The sequence below is a fragment of the Periplaneta americana genome, chromosome 11 (genome assembly GCF_040183065.1).
Source record: "Periplaneta americana isolate PAMFEO1 chromosome 11, P.americana_PAMFEO1_priV1, whole genome shotgun sequence".
Lineage (NCBI taxonomy): Eukaryota > Metazoa > Arthropoda > Insecta > Blattodea > Blattidae > Periplaneta > Periplaneta americana.
In genome coordinates this window covers 170,207,239-170,228,824 of record NC_091127.1, presented here as the reverse complement: position 1 = coordinate 170,228,824, position 21,586 = coordinate 170,207,239, and the positions used below count along the sequence as shown (strand labels likewise).

General features: G+C 37.0%; 1 long non-coding RNA gene and 5 other non-coding genes across 6 annotated transcripts in view; all 6 read left to right on the top strand.

Moving 5' to 3' along the window:
• LOC138709590 (uncharacterized) overlaps positions 1-21,586 on the top strand; it is a 514,896-nt gene that overhangs the window by 209,640 nt on the left and 283,670 nt on the right. The gene's annotated exons all lie outside the window — the stretch shown is intronic.
• On the top strand, positions 4,771-4,842 carry TRNAY-AUA (transfer RNA tyrosine (anticodon AUA)). The gene has a single exon. It is a non-coding gene; the product is annotated as a tRNA-Tyr (tRNA).
• Positions 5,153-5,224, top strand: TRNAY-AUA (transfer RNA tyrosine (anticodon AUA)). The gene has a single exon. It is a non-coding gene; the product is annotated as a tRNA-Tyr (tRNA).
• Positions 5,535-5,606, top strand: TRNAY-AUA (transfer RNA tyrosine (anticodon AUA)). Its single transcript has one exon. It is a non-coding gene; the product is annotated as a tRNA-Tyr (tRNA).
• On the top strand, positions 5,917-5,988 carry TRNAY-AUA (transfer RNA tyrosine (anticodon AUA)). The gene has a single exon. It is a non-coding gene; the product is annotated as a tRNA-Tyr (tRNA).
• TRNAY-AUA (transfer RNA tyrosine (anticodon AUA)) lies at positions 6,299-6,370 on the top strand. Its single transcript has one exon. It is a non-coding gene; the product is annotated as a tRNA-Tyr (tRNA).

Below are 21,586 nucleotides of genomic sequence, written 5' to 3'. Positions count from 1 at the left end.
AAGGTATGTATTAACGTTTGAAATGGCGTTTTTATGACTAAAATTTTCTTTGTAATAATGTTAGCTGCAAAAATCCTAGTACAGAGCATTGTACGCATAAACAGCAATAACTCAGTGAAAGAAATTTCAAAATTGAGTAATTTTTAGAAAATATATGGCATTTTGAAGAAACAGAATAATTTTCAATTAATCTTTTTTTTTTAGGAATCAAAAAGTGTAATTGAAGTTTCTCATATATGGTTATGTTAGTCTACTTTCATATGTTGTCTGATAAATATCTTAAAAAGGTTGGTTAAAAAATGTAGATTTTCCTCCAAAACGTTAAGCAAAACTCACATTAGTTTTAATTTTAATTCGTTATTAAACGAAGCGTATCAACTGTAGTCTTACCTAACATTGGTAAAATTGGTGAAAGGAGGTAAATTTTTGCGAGATAAGACAGAGGGTTCACCAAAAATATATTAACATTCACCTTAAAATAATGATAATAATATTACTTGTGTATAAAGTGCAAATTAAAATTAAGATTACATTTAACATTTAATTGTTTAAGGTGACATGTATTTATTTAGCCTGACGAGTTACTCCCTTGGTTTGAATTGTAAATTATTTAAAAATAGCGTGTAAGAGGGTCTTAGACTAGAAATGTTTAGCTTAAATGTAGTTCTGTTTATAAGTATGCATAAGGGTGTAATTATTTGACTCATTTGAACTGTTGTATCAGTGAAGCGAGTTGAGTCAGTGAAGTTATGGTTTTACAGTGCAGTGAATAGTTCCGATCAGTGATAATTTATAGTGTTAATGAAATGTGTTCTATAGTGTCAGTGAAATGCGTCATAGTGCCACTACAGTGAGTGAGATGAGAGTAAAGTGAAAGACTATTGAAACTTATGTAGGGTATATACATATGTAGGTTGTATTGTAAAATTAGGTATTTTATGTTTTATTAATAATTGTAATTATTGTGTTAAATTATATTGTGAATTCTTATTGTATTGTGTATATAATTGTATTGTGTATTGTTTATATTGTGTATACCACTGCCACCGGGTGCTTGCCCACTTGCAGTGTAAATAAATACAATAATAATAATAATAAAATAATAATAATAGGAATAATAATAATAATGATAATAGTAATGTTTTATTTTAACTGGCAGAGTTAAGGCCTATCACGTATCAGAGATTGTTTAACATATTATATTGATAGTTGAAGTGGAATGCAACTGTTTTAATAAAAATGAAAGTGATTCAACAAAGCCTTCTTTACTAGTAATCGTCCATAGAGTTCAATGAGGATTGTATAGTTAGCACAACTGATAACAAGAGAACAGCTGATCGTAACACACTACTGCTATCTAGCGGAATATTTGTAATGATGAAATGGTACAACCGCATAAAATTGATGATAAAGAACGAAGAGTTTCGTACTAAATATTAATTGTTGCAAACAGTGTGTAATAAATGATTTTTTTTTAGAATAAATGTTACTTGAATCATACATATCGTTTGAGTCTAATAATTTGCACACGTCTGTACTTTCTGGACCACCATTTAAGGACCAGCTGTGCGCCGTAAACGTCCAAATCTCCTGAATTCTTATCCTATTGTGCTACATGATGGTATTCGCTCTCAGATAGCTGCCTCTGTGGCTAATTTACTTCACAGATGGAACTGGGAAATTCTGGAGCATCCTCCATGCTGCCCAGATATGAGTCCATGTGATTTTGACCTTCTCGCGAAAATGAAATTACCACTTAGAAGAGTTCGCTTTAGAATGCCGTGGATGGCATCAGTCATCTCCTTGAGGTATGAAGGCTGGTTCTTCATGTTGGAGAAGATTACTTCTGAGCAATGCAACAATGTGACTGTCCCAAAAATGTTTTTTTTTTTTATTCAAATGTTGCCACTGATTATTGAATAACCCATGCATTACATTCAGCATAAGTTGTGAATATGAAATCAGACATTAACCATTTTCACTACTTTTAAATGCAAAATCAGTCGTCTCCTTGAGGTATGAAGGCTGGTTCTTCATGTTGGAGAAGATTATTTCTGAGCAATGCAACAATGTGACTGTCCCAAAAATGTTTTTTTTTTTTTAATTCAAATGTTGCCACTGATTATTGAATAACCCATGCATTACATTCAGCATAAGTTGTGAATAGGAAATCAGATATTAACCATTTTCACTACTTTTAAATGCAAAATCAGTCGTCTCCTTGAGGTGTGAAGGCTGGTTCTTCATGTTGGAGAAGATTACTTCTGAGCAATGCAACAATGTGACTGTCCCAAAAATGTTTTCTTTGTTTTTTAATTCAAATGTTGCCACTAATTATTGAATAACCCATGCATTACATTCAGCATAAGTTGTGAATATGAAATCAGACATTAACCATTTTCACTACTTTTAAATGCAAAATCAGCATGAGTTAATGTAGGAGCATTTGCACTATGAAATGAATTGCCTATTTCGGAACTTCTTTTTTTCGGTTTTGAAGGAAGTAAGATAACGTGAACTTGCTTCCTGTCGAGCACCTCGTTCTTGCGACTGGCAAACTGTTTCGTGTCACTTATTTACGTGGTGATGCACACCGTAATGGAGGATAAAGCTAATCTCCGCGAGTTTGCTTCTGGCTTACGTCGTTAAGACTGTGGTGTAGCAAGAGCAAACATCCTTCCGGCAGGGCGGAAATAGCAGTCAATCCTTCATAGGCCACGCCAGAACCTGAGCGTACATGCCAGTTACAGAAAACTCCCTCGAGGTTGTCGTGGTGCACGACTTCATTTCCATTGGTCATTGCAGAAAGACAAGGTTTGTTGACACGACGTAATTAAAGTTACTCGAAATGCTCTTAATTAAATGCAGCAACTTGAAAATTTCCGTGAACTTTCGAGGTCTATGCTCTGCGTCTACCTTCTTAATGAATTCTCTTATCCAATATTCCACTGAAATATTTTAACTTACATTTAGCGTTCACCTTAAGTTTGAAAAAGTAAAACAAAAGTTTCAAGGTAATTTTAGTTTTTATTCTTATTCTCGTTTCTTATTTGTTTCTTCCTTTATTCTTTATTACTCTTTTCATTTCTTCTTTCTTTTTTTGGGTCATATTTCATTCCTTCCATTAATTTTCTCTTACTTGTTGTTTGCTTATGTCTTTTTTTACCTCCTCCTTCATATTTCTCTTATTTTTCTGTGCAAAAATAAAAGCAGACAAAATAAAACTTCCATTAACTCTATGCTTAAAATATTTAGATTCCCATTAAGTGTCGAATTTATTTTTTAAATGACGGTAAAAGCGAACTTCGTGTTATGTGAGAGTGAAGAATAGTTTTAAGAAATATGTATGATAAGAACTTTCTTGTGTTAAATATTATTAACGTACCTTGTTAACATGTTTCGACATATTTTTGGTCATCTTCAGAACTAGTCGTTGTTGGTCTTGGCGCCTCTTGTTTCCTGTGTGGGTGTGTTCGAAGTGTAGAGTCAAAGAGTGTATGTGTTTTGAAATTGACCGGGTTCCTTCGTTTTGTACGCTGCTGTACTCGCCAGGTACACAAAAGACGGACGGCGCGGCACGTGCCATATAATACGATACGAAACATCTTCACTTTTCCTTAAGTCACCCCTCATACACTGTGTCCTTGTGTCATATCATAATTCGATCTAACTCGTACTCCCTTACACACTTTTCAGATATTTCATTTTTGCTATCTGTATAATACCGTTTTCTTTCTTCCATACAGTTGAAACTACAGGTAGAATTTAATATGCGTTTCTTTTTTCATATTCTTCACATGTTTCTTTGTATTGTGCCGTACATTCTCTGAAATGAGGAGAGTTACAGTCCCGTCGCTCTAATTTCCGGCAGCCAATCGCGTTGGAGGTCGGCTGCATTTAAACGTGTGCGTCTTGTGATTCGCTGATGAAGACGATATTCATTTCTTAAGGCTCGATAAATACTTAATATAATCGCCCGCCATTTTGGCTCTTTCGTTGGCGTTCGCAGAAAGCACACGAAGACGTTATTTGCCGCTCAATTATTTGCTGAATTACAGTGCGTTTGATTCATTATCATAGGAACTACGACATGATAATGTTTAACGGTGTGGCAAATAGATTCCTCGTATGGTAGCTCGGCAACGAAAGAACAAAAATGGCGAACGATACTACCTACCTAGACTTTATAGAGCCTTCACTTCCTAAGACGTAAGCAAAGAGGAGGAGTCACGCCGGGAATAACAGCGTCGCGACTTATATATTGTACATTTTCATCATAAGATAGGCTACTATATTTTTTTAATAATTGAAAAGAAAAGGCGGCCATTAGAGGGAACCCAAGAGTTGGAGCTTAATCTGAGACGATTCTAACCGGCGTCGGAATTGTATCCGGTGTGGCTTAGTGGATAAAGCATCAGCACGTAGAGCTGAAAACCCGGGTTCAAATCCCGGCGCCGGAGAGAATTTTTCTTCTTTCCATTACTCTTTCATCGTATGAAGACGCAAAATATCTGCATGGAAATATCATATGTGCTTCGGTACATTAAAATAATATATATGATATGCGTAAATCACTTCGTGATTTAAGACGGCGCTTATTCCGTCGGATCCCGGCCAACTAGTCACTCATATCGAGTGCACCTCAGCACATGTGTGGACTTCGGTCCTGCGTTCATAGACATCTATGACGTATTGCAGAGGGCGGCCACTAGAGGGAACCCAAGAGTTGGAGCTTAATCTGAGACGATTCTAACCGGCGTCGGAGTTGTATCCGGTGTGGCTTAGCGGATAAAGCATCAGCACATAGAGCTGAAAACCCGGGTTCAAATCCCGGCGCCGGAGAGAATTTTTCTCCGTTCCATTACTCTTTCATCGTATGATGACGCAGAATATCTGCATGGAAATATCATATGTACTTCGGTACATTAAAATAATATATATGATATGCGTAAATCACTTCGTTATTTAAGACGGCGCTTATTCCGTCGGATCCCGGCCAACTAGTCACTCATATCGAGTGCACCTCAGCACATGTGTGGACTTCGGTCCTGCGTTCATAGACATCTATGACGTATTGCAGAGGGCGGCCACTAGAGGGAACCCAAGAGTTGGAGCTTAATCTGAGACGATTCTAACCGGCGTCGGAGTTGTATCCGGTGTGGCTTAGTGGATAAAGCATCAGCACATAGAGCTGAAAACCCGGGTTCAAATCCCGGCACCGGAGGGAATTTTTCTCCGTTCCATTACTCTTTCATCGTATGATGACGCACAATATCTGCATGGAAATATCATATGTACTTCGGTACATTAAAATAATATATATGATATGCGTAAATCACTTCGTTATTTAAGACGGCGCTTATTCCGTCGGATCCCGGCCAACTAGTCACTCATATCGAGTGCACCTCAGCACATGTGTGGACTTCGGTCCTGCGTTCATAGACATCTATGACGTATTGCAGAGGGCGGCCACTAGAGGGAACCCAAGAGTTGGAGCTTAATCTGAGATGATTCTAACCGGCGTCGGAGTTGTATCCGGTGTGGCTTAGTGGATAAAGCATCAGCACATAGAGCTGAAAACCCGGGTTCAAATCCCGGCGCCGGAGAGAATTTTTCTCCGTTCCATTACTCTTTCATCGTATGATGACGCAGAATATCTGCATGGAAATATCATATGTACTTCGGTACATTAAAATAATATATATGATATGCGTAAATCACTTCGTTATTTAAGACGGCGCTTATTCCGTCGGATCCCGGCCAACTAGTCACTCATATCGAGTGCACCTCAGCACATGTGTGGACTTCGGTCCTGCGTTCATAGACATCTATGACGTATTGCAGAGGGCGGCCGTTAGAGGGAACCCAAGAGTTGGAGCTTAATCTGAGACGATTCTAACCGGCGTCGGAGTTGTATCCGGTGTGGCTTAGTGGATAAAGCATCAGCACATAGAGCTGAAAACCCGGGTTCAAATCCCGGCGCCGGAGAGAATTTTTCTCCGTTCCATTACTCTTTCATCGTATGATGACGCAGAATATCTGCATGGAAATATCATATGTACTTCGGTACATTAAAATAATATATATGATATGCGTAAATCACTTCGTTATTTAAGACGGCGCTTATTCCGTCGGATCCCGGCCAACTAGTCACTCATATCGAGTGCACCTCAGCACATGTGTGGACTTCGGTCCTGCGTTCATAGACATCTATGACGTATTGCAGAGGGCGGCCGTTAGAGGGAACCCAAGAGTTGGAGCTTAATCTGAGACGATTCTAACCGGCGTCGGAGTTGTATCCGGTGTGGCTTAGTGGATAAAGCATCAGCACATAGAGCTGAAAACCCGGGTTCAAATCCCGGCACCGGAGAGAATTTTTCTCCGTTCCATTACTCTTTCATCGTATGATGACGCAGAATATCTGCATGGAAATATCATATGTACTTCGGTACATTAAAATAATATATATGATATGCGTAAATCACTTCGTTATTTAAGACGGCGCTTATTCCGTCGGATCCCGGCCAACTAGTCACTCATATCGAGTGCACCTCAGCACATGTGTGGACTTCGGTCCTGCGTTCATAGACATCTATGACGTATTGCAGAGGGCGGCCGTTAGAGGGAACCCAAGAGTTGGAGCTTAATCTGAGACGATTCTAACCGGCGTCGTAGTTGTATCCGGTGTGGCTTAGTGGATAAAGCATCAGCACGTAGAGCTGAATACCCGGGTTCAAATCCCGGCGCCGGAGAGAATTTTTTCTCCGTTCCATTACTCTTTCATCGTATGATGACGCAGAATATCTGCATGGAAATATCATATGTACTTCGGTACATTAAAATAATATATATGATATGCGTAAATCACTTCGTGATTTAAGACGGCGCTTATTCCGTCGGATCCCGGCCAACTAGTCACTCATATCGAGTGCACCTCAGCACATGTGTGGACTTCGGTCCTGCGTTCATAGACATCTATGACGTATTGCAGAGGGCGGCCACTAGAGGGAACGCAAGAGTTGGAGCTTAATCTGAGACGATTCTAACCGGCGTCGGAGTTGTATCCGGTGTGGCTTAGTGGATAAAGCATCAGCACTTAGAGCTGAAAACCCGGGTTCAAATCCCGGCGCCGGAGAGAATTTTTTCTCCGTTCCATTACTCTTTCATCGTATGATGACGCAGAATATCTGCATGGAAATATCATATGTACTTCGGTACATTAAAATAATATGTAAGAAAAATTTGTTTTAAAAAAGTATTATTTACCAAATTTATAACTACGGGTTTCTTTACCAGTACGCCATGACAAACAATAAGTCAGTAAAATACACGTAAGATACTGATATTGCACAAACTCCTTCATGAAGTGTGTGTTATAGAACTGAATGGCAAGATACGAAGAATCTATTCGATTAACTTCTTCAGGTACTTGTAGTTGCTATTTTTATTTCTTGTAGTAAACATTTGTCTGAGGAATGATAGTTTCGAGTTGTGTGTGTAGTCTTGGAGATACGAAAATACTTCTTAATATTAAAGAAAGAGGATCCCAATCATATAAGCCCTTAATAGTCTTGTAATTCATCTTCGAGAGAGATGATTTTTTGTGGTTGCAAACACTATAGCTAATAAGAGAAGATCCTCAGAAAGCTATTTTACGAAATAGGTAATTAATCTTTGCCTTCTAGTCCGTCATTCACCAACGACTTAATCTGATAGCAGTTTTTGTACAATTGATGGATGCATGTTTCAACAGTGAGGGGGAAGTATTCGGTAAAAACAAAGTACAAGCGAATGAATGAGTTGGCAGGCGATCAAATCCCAGCCTAAGCGTAAAACACTTCCGCATTGGAGCAAGCACTTAGACTTATGAATGAATCAGATATAAAACGAGTCATAAATCAAAGAACAAAGCTTAATGAGCACTGCTTCAACTTGGGATAATCTATTTTTAGAACTATTGCAGTAAATTTATGACTTATACACGAACAAAAACAGCTGATTGTGTTGAGTGCTACGTGATATAGATCACGTGATGTGATTTTTGACAAACAATGCTTTCGGTGTTACATGACTTGAGATTTATCTTGTTCTTTGTTACGTCTTCACTAATCTATCATTTTATTTCACTTAAATTATATGACTGTTATTTTAGAAGATACTTAAATGTGTTTATGTCCAATATGAAGAGTCTCGCAGATAGAATACGTCATTATTAGGGGACGGATTTCTATGACCTAAAAAAATAAAAGAAATATGACCAATAAAATTCGAAATATGACTTCAACAGTTACACACGTACGTTACATTTTTTTTAATTCTCGGAACTATGTATAGATTTCCCTCTAATTGACGTTCTAGCTGATATGTACATCTATTATCAGGCAGTATATTTCACTTGACGATATGAGTCGGAGGAAGAGCAATAGTTTTAAAAATGTAGGTAGTTAGAAAGCTAGTTTTCGTAAGATCTATAATCAATGACAGATTAGGTTTGGTTTGTTTAAGTTTTTGGTTTGTTTAGGCTTTTACAAAACAAAAACCTAAAGAAACCAAACCTAACCTGTCATTGATTATAGATCTTACGGAAATTCGCTTTCTACCTACATCTGCTTGTACTAGTTGCAACTGGTTGTGACGGATTTCGGGTTTTAATGGTAACATCTACATCTGAAGTCTGACTAGTGTAATATGTAGCTAGTCGGCGATGTATGCAATGGAAGGGGAAAAGGAACTGGCCACCCTACCTCATTATCTCCTGACCTAGTTGCCTCATAAGTGGTGTCTTCTGGGTATTGCTTGTGAGGTTCAGACCTGTCTTCGGACAGTTGACTAAACAATATACATTGATTAAAATAGAATGTCTAACCAGTTGGATGTTATATTCAAGCAAATTACTTCAAATGTCCTCTGTCTTTAGAATAGCATTTTCTAAAGATACTGAAAAAACAAGGAGTGACCGAAAGGAGAAGAAAGTTACGAACACTTGAAAATTGTAAAGAAACCCTGTTTTGTTGTGTATAGCATGTTTTCGCTAACAGGGCAGAACAATAGAAGCCTACCTGCTACTTGGAACTCCACATTGCACAGTCAGTGCATTCTTTCTTTTCATTTCATTTCTGTGAAAATACAGGTATTTTAGAGCTATTCTGAAATACTTTCATACTATTATATATTATCACGATTGCAGCGATATTTTACTACTTAATTAACGTATTATTCCCAGAACATGAATCATACCAGCAATCGAAAAGTATTAGGAATAAATTTGAATAAGGAACAAAAAAAGTTTCCTTCCCAGGCAGGATTCGAACCACGAAAGTCTTAGTTACCAGTCTATCATGCTCTGGAGTGAACAAGGCTCTGAAATCAGCTACAAGGATCGTTCCGGTTTTTTTTTTGCCACTACTGTACATTCTATTTATGTCGTCCTCGTATGATTATCATTTAGTTGTTAAGTTTTACAGTGTTCTAGGTTGAATGTTATAACATTATTTTCTCCACTACTTGGGTTTCTGATGACAAATAATCCGCCATAATAGGATAAGTCTGGCTACATATGTCTTGTGGAGGGCTTGTGTTGTTTGGAGAAAAAAGAGAAGTTTCAATTTGTTTCCAGTTTGTTTCAGCCATGAAAACTCCTACTGTATATCGAAGGATATTTTTGAGTACTAGTTTGGACGGATAAGTCCTTTCTAGTGAAGCTATGGTAATACGATAATGGATAATTTGTGGAATAACGGAATGAAAAGCTGTAGTGCTCCGAGAAAATGTGCATAATCGTCTTAGTCCGCCATATGTTTTACTTGCACTCGCCGAAATTTAAAACCGGGATTCTAGTTGTAAAAAAGCTTAATTATAACTGTTCTACCAGAAGCGCCAGATTCGAAATAATGTTCCTCCATATTTATGATTAAATCGCCTATGAACATGGAAGAAAAAATAAATGTAACTTCATTGTCTACGAATTAATTTGAAATGTGCAACTGTGGCTATTAGCCCGACTCTGTGAATGTGAAGAATATTATTTTGTGAAATGATTTCCTGAGTAGAGATCCATCCGTTTACTGAAGATCCCTTCCATCAGCGAGGCACGAGGTCCGAGAGTTGTAATTACTCCACTTGAGGCCGACGGACTGACCACAGGGCACTTGGAGAACTACTTGACGTCGCTGCCCAGTTCCAAACAATCCGACCGCAGACAGTTTGGAAGTTGGGGTGTCTCAAAGTCGGCTCAAAACGCACAGGGCACTCAGTTCACACCTCCGTACACTCCAGCGAGCCTTAATAGCATTCAAGTGCTGAATTAGGTTCTCGAAAGATCTCTGTGTAACAGTAAGTTGTTGAATTTAACTTTCGACGCATAAAGCAACAAAGTACATCCTTCAGTAGGCAGTTTCTTCTGAGCCAGTGACTCAACCAATTCCTTTTTCTCTTCCTGATACACTATATTACGCTATTTTTACTATTTAGACTCATGAAAAGATATTATTTACACTATTATACACAATTTACAACATAAGTACGGTCTTACTAATAAAAACTCTATATACAGACGTTTATCTGTCTTATACTTCTACAATGAGTAGCTCGTTTATAAGTCGTGTGTAAATTCCTTACTAATAATCACTACATACGTCGTGTATAACAGTATAACTGTTACACAGCTACGTAACAGTTTCGTCATTACTTCGTTACGAAAGGTAATAGAATATCTGAGGTTCCCTATTGCATCCGGTAGAGCGCTCTAGTGTGCCGTGTTAAGTATCGATAGTACAACTGGCTCTAATCGATTACCACACTATATTTTGGTCAAAGAGTACAAGCTACAGCAATATTATTCTGTGCTCTTTGGTTTGTTCTTCTGTGGTTACAAGGCAACCATCATTATAAAATGACAGTCGATACGAACAGCTGTTAGAGGGGCGGCCATGTTTTCTCTATATAGGGCTACAACGCTTAAACAAGGGGTTTCGTGTATGTAACTACTGCAAAGCAATTCCCATGTATAGTTACAGCCTGTTTATACGTCCGTCGCTTATGCATGGTTTATTAGTAACGTTTTCTGTTCCAACGCTGCATAAGTCTCGTATAAAAACTATACACGGTTTACTAGTAATAGCTGTGTGATGAGAGCTCTTATCTAACGCCTCTGTCAAATAAAATGATCCATTGTTGTAATGCATGAAAGAAAGGTAATCCTTCAACCTCTTACTCTCTCGAGAACGAGTAAAGGGCGGAGCTGAGCGTGGTCACAACAAGAGCGATGTCCCCAAGTCTTCTTTCATCTCCCTGTCAACGTTCGGAAAAGTTGTGAAAAAAGAGAAGCGTCGGAATCTTTAACAGCATCAGCGACATGTCTCTAAGATCTCAGCCTGGCTTGAGCGTATATGAGCTTATCGATTGTCCGACGCGTTCCACAGTATACAAGACTAACTCATGTCACACCTCTGCTGGGACAGAACACGACCTTTTTACTCCAACGTAGACAACTCAGTCACTTGTTGTGGAAAAGAGAGAGAGAGAGAGAGAGAGAGACTGATTTTAGCTGGGTTAAATTCAACGATAGCAAATATAACCATGCACAGTTATATCACAGTCTAATATATATAGTCACGAAGCTTGGGATGATTTTTTGCAATTCTCGCGGTAGTTGCTAGCCGCTTGGAGCGCTGTGAGTGCTAGGAACAATAGACTATGCCACAGTCATCGTGATCTAATATAGCCCTTAAGGCAGACCATGTAACTCGCTTAACCCGATCACGATGGGCGGCGTTTCAACCATATAAATTAGTTGGAATGCATAAACAGTAACATGTGTTTCTCTAAAATGTAGTGTAATTCCATTAATAAAATTTAAAACAATGATTATGAGACACTTCAGACATAATTCACTTGCGAGTTAAGGTGTAATATTATTTATGGTGTGAAAATTACGTTGTTCGTATGTGTAATACCTGCCTTTATTTCGATTAAATATTGCGAAATTCTTGTACATTCATTTATGCACAATTCAATAATTTTCAATTGCACCGCACGGATATTTAGACATGTTGAAATTATAGGCTATGTTTACTGTACCAGTTGCCCCTTTCTGTCTGAATTTAGTGATCTCAAATACCTTGCCATTCATATGGAAATTATAGGTTATGTTTACTATATTTAACTTATATTCCTAAATTCGCAATTATATACTATAATTAAGCATAATGTCATGTATGATACCGTCCACACCTGTGGAGTAGCGGTCAGCGCGTCTGGGCGTGAAACCAGGTGGCCCGGGTTCGAATCCCGGTCGGGGCAAGTTACCTGGTTGAGGTTTTTTCCGGGGTTTTCCCTCAACCCAATACGAGCAAATGCTGGGTAACTTTCGGTGCTGGACCCCGGACTCATTTCACCGGCATTATCACCTTCATTTCATTCAGACGCTAAATAACCTAGATGTTGATACAGCGTAGTAAAATAATCCAATAAAATAAAAAAAAATCTATGATATCACGCACAATCAGTTTGTATTTTAATACTACAATTGAGTACTGAATTATTGTATTTATCTACTACTTAACAGACGAAGTAACACAATTGTACGTCCACTATTTTCATAGGAGTGGTATGGTAAATGTTTTGTCTAAAATTAAGGAAGGTAGATGTGCTAAATTGAAATCACATATAAATATAAATTCTTTTTTATTAGATCTCAAAATAGTTTCCATTCTAAACTTAAAATTTTGGCGCGAACAGATTATGTTAACATGTAAAATTCTCTTCACATTAAAATAACACAGTTTTGTAATTATTTCTGCAACATATTATGCAACAAGAAGTAAACGGACACATTACACTAAATAAATCTTAGCAATGATACGCAATAAAGTTATAATATTTCACTGAGTTCCATACACTGAAATAGAAAACTCGAACATATGGTACATTACGGTTTGGATCGAAAAGGCATTGACTGTGCCGTATTTCGCATTGTTGTGAAATGTTCGTTATCTGTTGTAAGAACTGTAAATAGTTAAAATATAATAATTTGAATAATAATATATGACAAGGAGACGTTTGTAGCACTATAAATTCTAAGAAAAAGAGGTCAGAGTTATCCTTCTTCCGAAAGATCCAGGAAGGTGAGTTTATAGAATATAATGTTTATTTTATGAAAATAATATATAAATCTTATGTATTTCATATTTCAATAGTGGAAGGAAGGTGTTAATTTTTTCAAAAGAACACGATATCGGAAGTACAATACATTTTATCGTCTGCTAAGAAAAGTGTCTGTCATGAGGCGATAGTAGCGATCCTGGTGGTGAGCAACTATCTATGTTTGCATATTTAATAAGTATTGTTCTTCGTGGCTGTATATATTAGACTGTGGTTATATCACATTCTAATACGTAGTAAATATGCATCAGTAGATAGTTGCTGACCACTAGTACCGCTAATATCGCCTCATCATAGACAATGCGAAATAGTACTGGCACAGTCTATTGTTCCTAGCGGCCTCACAACTCAAGCTTCGTGACTGTATATACTAGACTGTGGTTATATCGTCATACTCATATGCAAAGCTAGGAAGCTGGTACCGAAACTGTTGTGTGGGCTTAGACTATATCTCTACCGGATGAAAAGTAGTAGCGCATCTCTCAATGTCAGTAAACCAGAACGAGAAACATGTACAGCCGGATGGTAACCAAACTTGTGTTCCAATCGTCCACGACCTTAGAACAAGAAAATAATAAACGAATGATATAAAAAAACAATAATTTGTAATTATAAATTGCGTAACTCTCATTCTAAAATAATTTTCTCATATAACATACAAATTATACAATTATGATTGTAGCCACAATATAACAAATAACAATGAACATTTTCATTTTATCAAAAGAAACACTCCTTTTATGTTTAGGAAAAATTGTACTCTGAAAATATTCGTTCTACGTCACAAAATGTTACTGGAGCAAATTTGAAATATATAAAATATTCCTTACTATCATCAGGTGAACAACAACTTTGGAATCTAATAGTGTATCTCGTGTGTGGCACATTATATTAAACCCATAATTGTTGGGTTATTTTACGACGCTGTATCAACATGTAGGTTACTTAGCGTCTGAATGAAATGACGGTGATAATGCCGGTGAAATGAGTCCGGGGTCCAGCACCGAAAGTTACCCGGCATTTGCTCGTATTGGGTTGAGGGAAAACCCCGGAAAAAACCTCAACCAGGTAACTTGTCCCGACCGGGATTCGAACCCGGGCCACCTGGTTTCGCGGCCAGACGCGCTGACCGTTACTCCACAGGTGTGGACCCCATAATTGTTTTCAAGAAAATGTTTCATTTCTATTGTAATGACAAATAGGAAGTTCGTATCGTTATTCCGATGTTGAATGAATTGGACAGTAACACAACCGAATGCATATCAGCACGAGATGTCAACCGACCAGCAAAACAATCAAGTATTGTTGGAATCTTAAATAAACCTGTCTTTCAAGCTGAAGAATAATCCTGTTTACGTAATTATTTAATAACTGATCAGTTTACTTTTTTGGAATCTTGCATAATATTAATATTACAATAATAACAATATTAACTCCATACATAGATGAAATTATTGGGGATTATCAGTGTGGTTTTAGGCGTAATAGATCAACTATTGATCAGATATTTTGTATTCGACAGATAATGGAGAAAAAATGGGAGTATAAGAGTACAGTGCATCAGTTACTCATAGATTTCAAAAAGACATATGACTCTGTTCAGAGAGAAGTTTTATATGATATTCTTATTGAATTTGGTATTCCCAAGAAACTAGTTCGATTAATTAAAATCTGTCTAAATGAAACTTACAGCAGAGTCCGTATAGGTCAGTTTCTGTCAGATGCGTTTCCAATTCACTGTGGGCTAAAGCAAGGAGATGCACTATCACCTTTATCTTTTAACTTTGTTCTAGAGTATGCCATTAGGAAAGTACAGGATAACAGACAGGGTTTGGAATTGAACGAGTTACATCAGCTGCTTGTCTATGCGGATGACGTGAATATGTTAGGAGAAAATCCACAAACGATTAGGGAAAACACGGGAATTTTACTGGAAGCAAGTAAAGCGATAGGTTTGGGAGTAAATCCCGAAAAGTCAAAGTATATGATTGTGTCTCGTGACGAGAATATTGTACGAAATGGAAATATAAAAATTGGAAATTTCTCTTTTAAAGAGGTGGAAAAATTCAAATACCTGGGAGCAACAGTAACACATATAAATGATACTCGGGAGGAAATTAAACGCAGAATAAATATGGGAAATGCCTGTTATTATTCGGTTGAGAAGCTTTTATCGTCCAGTCTGCTGTCAAAAAATCTGAAAGTTGGAATTTATAAAACAGTTATATTACCGGTTGTTCTTTATGGTTGTGAAACTTGGACTCTCACTTTGAAAGAGGAACATAGGTTAAGGGTGTTTGAGAATAAGGTGCTTAGGAAAATATGTGGGGCTAAGAGGGATGAAGTGACAGAAGAATGGAGAAAGTTAGACAACACAGCACTGCACGCATTGTATTCTTCACCTGACATAATTAGAAACATTAAATCCAGACGTTTGAGATGGGCAGGGCATGTAGCAAGTATGGGCGAATCCAGAAATGTATATAGAGTGTTAGTTGGGAGGCCGGAGGGGAAAAGACCTTTGGGGAGGCCGAGACGTAGCTGGGAAGATAATATTAAAATGGATTTGAGGGAGATGGGATATGATGATAGAGACTGGATTGATCTTGCTCAGAATAGGGACCGATGGCGGGTTTGTGTGAGGGCGGCAATGAACCTCCGTGTTCCTTAAAAGCCAGTAAGTAGGTAAGTATAATATATAATCACTTTAACACCTGTTATTAAACCCTGAAACATAAAGATATTTGTGACGTTGTCATATTAATCGTTATGCTCTAGTAAAATATTGGATTTGGTTCGTCCGTCACTGTGGGTATTATCGTTTGCATGTGCAGTTTAGTTGGAATTCGTTTGCTTTCAAATGCCTTCAATTATGATCGATGAAACATTATTGGATTCTCATAGTCTGACAACGCCAAAATTATATTCCTGGCATCGGTATATTTGTGTGGAGGAGTACACTAGGCCTACGCTGGATGATTGATGAGTGATAGGCGATAATAATGACTAGCATTGTGTACTTTGGTTGTCAGCTATAAATAGTCTTTTAAATTTTGCTATAATCCCCTCATTTAAGCTGCTTATATTTCATGTAGGCTACATACTGTACATACTTTAAATTTACGAAACGAGACCTCCATTATTTATTTCTTTCCGAAGGATATCATTCTAAGAATTTATCGCCATTAAAATTAGTTTCAAATTACTGAGCTGAAATATTTAAAAAAATCTAAAAAAATGTTAGACTTTGTATATGAGGGGCTCAATGGAAAAGAGACCCATGCCGCAAAAACGAAATTTTAGGAGAAGTATTTATTCCACTCAGATTCTCTTTCATCAATTGAAGAAGAGGCATTTACAGGGTGTTTAAAAAATATGGGGCATAATTTCAGGTATGTATTTCTCACATGTAGATAATCAAAATACTTCATTACAACATGTGTCCGGAAATGCTTCATTTCCGAGTTACGGCCTTCACAACATTGAAATTCACCGGAACGTTTTTCTTTCCGCAGGTCGTTGTCATTACAGAAGATGTTCAAAATGTCCACCTCCTGCTTGAATACAGACCTCACATCGATGTCTCATTGACCTGCGAACACGATCCCAAACTCCAGGAGTATTGCGTATGTCCTCAGAACATGCCACAATTCGATTCCGAAGGGATTCCAAATCAGGCACCGGAGACGAATAAACCAATGATTTTAAATGGCCCCACAAGTATAAATCGAGAGGGTTCAGATCAGGTGAGCGTGGAGGCCAAGCAATCGATCTATTCATCGATCAGGAAACCTTCGATCCAAGTACCGGCGAGCCGTACGACTGAAGTGTGCAGGAGCGCCATCGTGCAAGAAGTGAATGTGTTGACGATTGATCAGTCAGAGTGTCCTCTTAATGTCTCCTTTGACGGCAACGACCTGCGGAAAGAAAAACGTTCCGGTGAATTTCAATGTTGTGAATGCCATAACTCGGAAATAAAGCATTTCCGGACACATGTTGTAATGAACTATTTTGATTGTCTACATGTGGGAAATACATACCTGATATTATGCCACGTATTTTTGAAGAACCCTGTATAAATGTTCCCATGTCCGGTAGATTCATGCCACAAGGCTGGAAGTTCATAAAAGAGGTCCTAATTGGGAAGATCTGTCGGCATGGGCCCTTCTTCCACTGGGCCCCTCATATGTGAAAGTTATAACGCTTTAAATAGACATTCTTAAGTTTGAAAAAAAAAAGACTAATGTGTCTCATTATACATTACAATAAAATTTTAAATAACATTCATGCCCTGGGCTATTATTGGTCCTGTTGCTATGATTTTTGTCATCGCCATGTATGTGACGACACCTGTGGAGTAACGGTCAGCGCGTCTGGTCGCGAAACCAGGTGGCCCGGGTTCGATTCCCGGTCGGGGCAAGTTACCTGGTTGAGGTTTTTTCCGAGGTTTTCCCTCAACCCAATATGAGCAAATGCTGGATAACTTTCGGTGCTGGACCCCGGACTCATTTCACCGGCATTATCACCATCTCATTCAGACGCTAAATAACCAAAGATGTTGATAAAGCGTCGTAAAATAACCTACTAAATGTATGTGACGTCATTATTCTTGACGCCAATCTTTTGGGGTTTATGCAGCGAATAGGGATTATAAAGAATGGACACTGAGCGAATTTTCCTGTGTTTTGTTTCTCTGTGCACCGGCGTTTAGTTCCACTTTCAATGCTAGAGGTTAGTGTAATCGAGCACACGCTAAGATAATAATTGGGTATAGAGTTGAGACACAGGATCCAAACCTCGCCTACCTTATTGCATAATCCAGTAACGCTTTGCTTCAAATATATTCAGGTTAACAGCTTTTCCTTATTTCTCAGTGGCAAACTGGTTGTAATAATTTTTTATATTTCTGATATAATAAATTATATTATAAAATAATATAATACATTATAAAATTGAGTATCGAATTCGTTTAATATTTGTATATAATATAATATAATATAGGTATAAGTTATGGTTTTACTTCTCATAAGAGTTTTGCTTTTCCATTTTCAGTGCTATCAGATCATTACATATTTTAATTGTTGTTGGGGTCAACGTCTCAACTCTCATTATAAAGGAACTGTAGAGTCTAGACATTGCAGTTAATGACGGATTTATTATTTTATGGATCCAATTTATTTTATTTGAGTACATAATGTATCTAGACGTATTAATTATATGTGTTATATTTCCGCTGTGTCGACTGCTAGCTGGTGTGATGTCAGCGCCAACTCTAGAGAGAAATCAGAATCTCACGCTCTAGCTGGCTTGAAGGTCATTGAAATTAGTCCGGCTACATCAAAGGTACCGACACGAAGTGTCCATACTTAGTTACCTATAGGCTGGTTTATGCGGTGGTGTCATATACTACGGTAATTCTATTTCTTCTAGCACAGAAGAGTATGTTTCGTAAAAATGACACGATTGATTTTATGAAACTGTTATTTGGTTATGTGTAGTAGCCTAATTGCACGAGTGCAATAAATTTAATAAGATTATTCAACGAATGAAATTAAATAAGTCGCAAAACCGAATTACTTACGTAAATGATAATAATTATTATAAAACATAGCAATAAGACATTATTATGTTTCCTTGTAGTAATGAAGTTCAAAAACAAACTGCTATCTATCACGGCATACTGAATACTATTGCCAACTACTCAGAGCGGAAATACGAAACAACAATACTTAACCTCAAAACTGAGATAAACTGAAATGTTACATTAACAGAATAAAAACACGAAAGGTTTTCACAGATATTTATTTATTACTTGATTTTACAGTTATTGAAAACGCAATTTTCAAAGTTAAATTTTGTTGGCATTTCTTGATTTCTGTGACTGACACTAAAGTATTGTACAGGGACATCATTTTATTTTTACTAACATTTTTAATATTAATCTGGCTATACCTTTCTATTAACGACTGAAACAGGAAACACCGTTTGCTACCCCTTCCACGACTGGAGTAGGTATAGGAGGGAAGAAAAGTAGTTCATCCATTTACGTAAACTAGGAAATATCGCAATTTTGAGTTTGATAATTTTCATTACGTTTTTATTTAATCAAAATACAATACTGTATTAACAATGAGTGTTTTTACTCACGACTTGAGCTATCCATTCGGACGTACTCATTATGCATTGTATATTGTACTGTTACAGCACATTAGCGTACACTATAGAGAATGAAGTTAAATCGAAAATTATCATAATATGGATATTTAAACACATTTTTGAAAATGGTGGCCATTCATTTCGATACAGGCTTCAGTTCTTTTGTGCATATTATCACACTATAGGCTATTGTACCTAATTCCAATTATCAGTTTCGTCCTTCGTACGAGTAACTCATGTTGAAATAATTCTGTACCTACTCTATAAAAGAGTACCTTACGTATTGTAAATTCAATCTTCACTTCTGCCCGATCCGAAAAGATAAAATTACTCAGAAATGCTATCTACTGTCCGTTCAAGTGGTTTTGTCGCAGGGTCGTAGAAAGGGGGGGTCACGTGACAGTTAATTACTTAACGAGGCCCTTTTATTTAAGTTATTTTAAACACTTGTGTAATATTACATAGACGTCCAATTCCTAACAGAAATTCATGTTTTCAGAAAAGAGCTAAGATAGCCCAGCTACTAGACTTTACAGAGGAGCGAACAGAAGCAGGTGGGGTAAACCGAGATGCGACGTTGGCAAACGACGACAGTACCTGTGCGAAAATATGATTCAATATTGAAAGCTCTTTCGTCATTGGAAAACGCGAACATATTTGTGGAACGTACTGTACTCACTCAGTACTGCTTACGCGCCCTCGGCTCTGTGTCGTGAACGGTTGGAAGTTTACTAGTAGAAGGGGTGGGAGTGAAGTACATTCAAAAACTCAGGTACAATAAAAATTGAAGTAAAAATAAAATTATGTCCCTGTACAAGGCGTCTTATCAGATAAAACGCTTTCTTACAAAGCGTCTTATCAAGAAACACAACTGTGATTTGTTGATTTTAAGGCGGTTCTGAAACGTTATTGGCCAATATCGTAAATTCATCCTATAGTAATCAAAAGTTTGTCTCTTGAAATCCAGTCTGAGGTCTTATGTACTCAGTGATTTACATTAACGATGATTGTATTTGACTATAACGTAATCTCTTGGATATCGATAGCTAAAAAGTGGTACCTCGTATCTGTAAATTTGCAGGTAAATAAAAACTGTTCAATTTTTTTTTTTTCAAAATAGATAAACTTTTCTTATTCTTCTGCTTTACAACGTCTTCTGTTCGAGGATAAAATTTTACTTAATTGTCAAATTTTGTAAAAATAGTAATAATAATAGTAATAACAATAATAATAATAATAATAATAATAATAATAGTAATAATAATAATATGCCCAGATGAATATTTTACAATGAAACTATTATTAGAAAAACACAAAGAATTTAATATTGAGACACATATGGCTTTTGTGGATTTGAAGAAAGCCTTTGATAAAGTAGACAGATCAAGGTTATTACAAATTTTAGTAGACGACAATGTTTCACAGCAGTTTATCCACAATATTCATAACATATATAGCCAAAATAAAATAGCAATTAAACAAGATGGTAAGCTATCATCTTGGACATCCATCAATACTGGTGTAAGACAAGGATGTGGATTATCACCCATTCTCTTTATTATTTATATGAACTGAATAATTAAAGAGTTGAAGCAAACTCGTCATGGATATATACAAATTAACAGACCCCTTGAATTGGATTCAATTCTCTTTGCAGATGATTTGGTATTATTAGCACTTTCAGAAGACGGCCTCCAAAGGTCAATATATAATTTTCAACAAGTAGCAGCCACATAAAATATGGAAATTTGAACAGATAAAACAAAAATAATGGCATTCTGTGGGAAATACCCAATACAAGGTAAAATTTGTCTGGATAATAAAATATTAGAAAGATGTAATAGTTTCCCATATTTAGGTTACAATCTTTCCATTTTTGAAGAATTGGACATATCACAGAAAATTAATAAATACACAAGAGCTATGGGCATTATAAATAGTGTGATGAAACATCCTTGGTTCAGAAACACACCCGCATACGTCTCTACAACACATTGGAACGACCGATGCTCAGCTATGGCAGCGAAGCATGGACACTGAGGAAAGCAGATAAAAGCAGAATAACGGCTTGTGAAATGCGATTCATGCGAAGAACAGCGGGCTATACTAAATGGGATCTGAAAAGAAATTGTGAAATTTTAAAGGAACTAAAAACTCAACCAGTTTTAGATTACATTGTTCAATATCAATCTAATTGGAAACATCATTTGGAAAGAATGAGTAATAGTAGACTCCCAAAGGTAATTTATAATTATGTACCACATGGCCA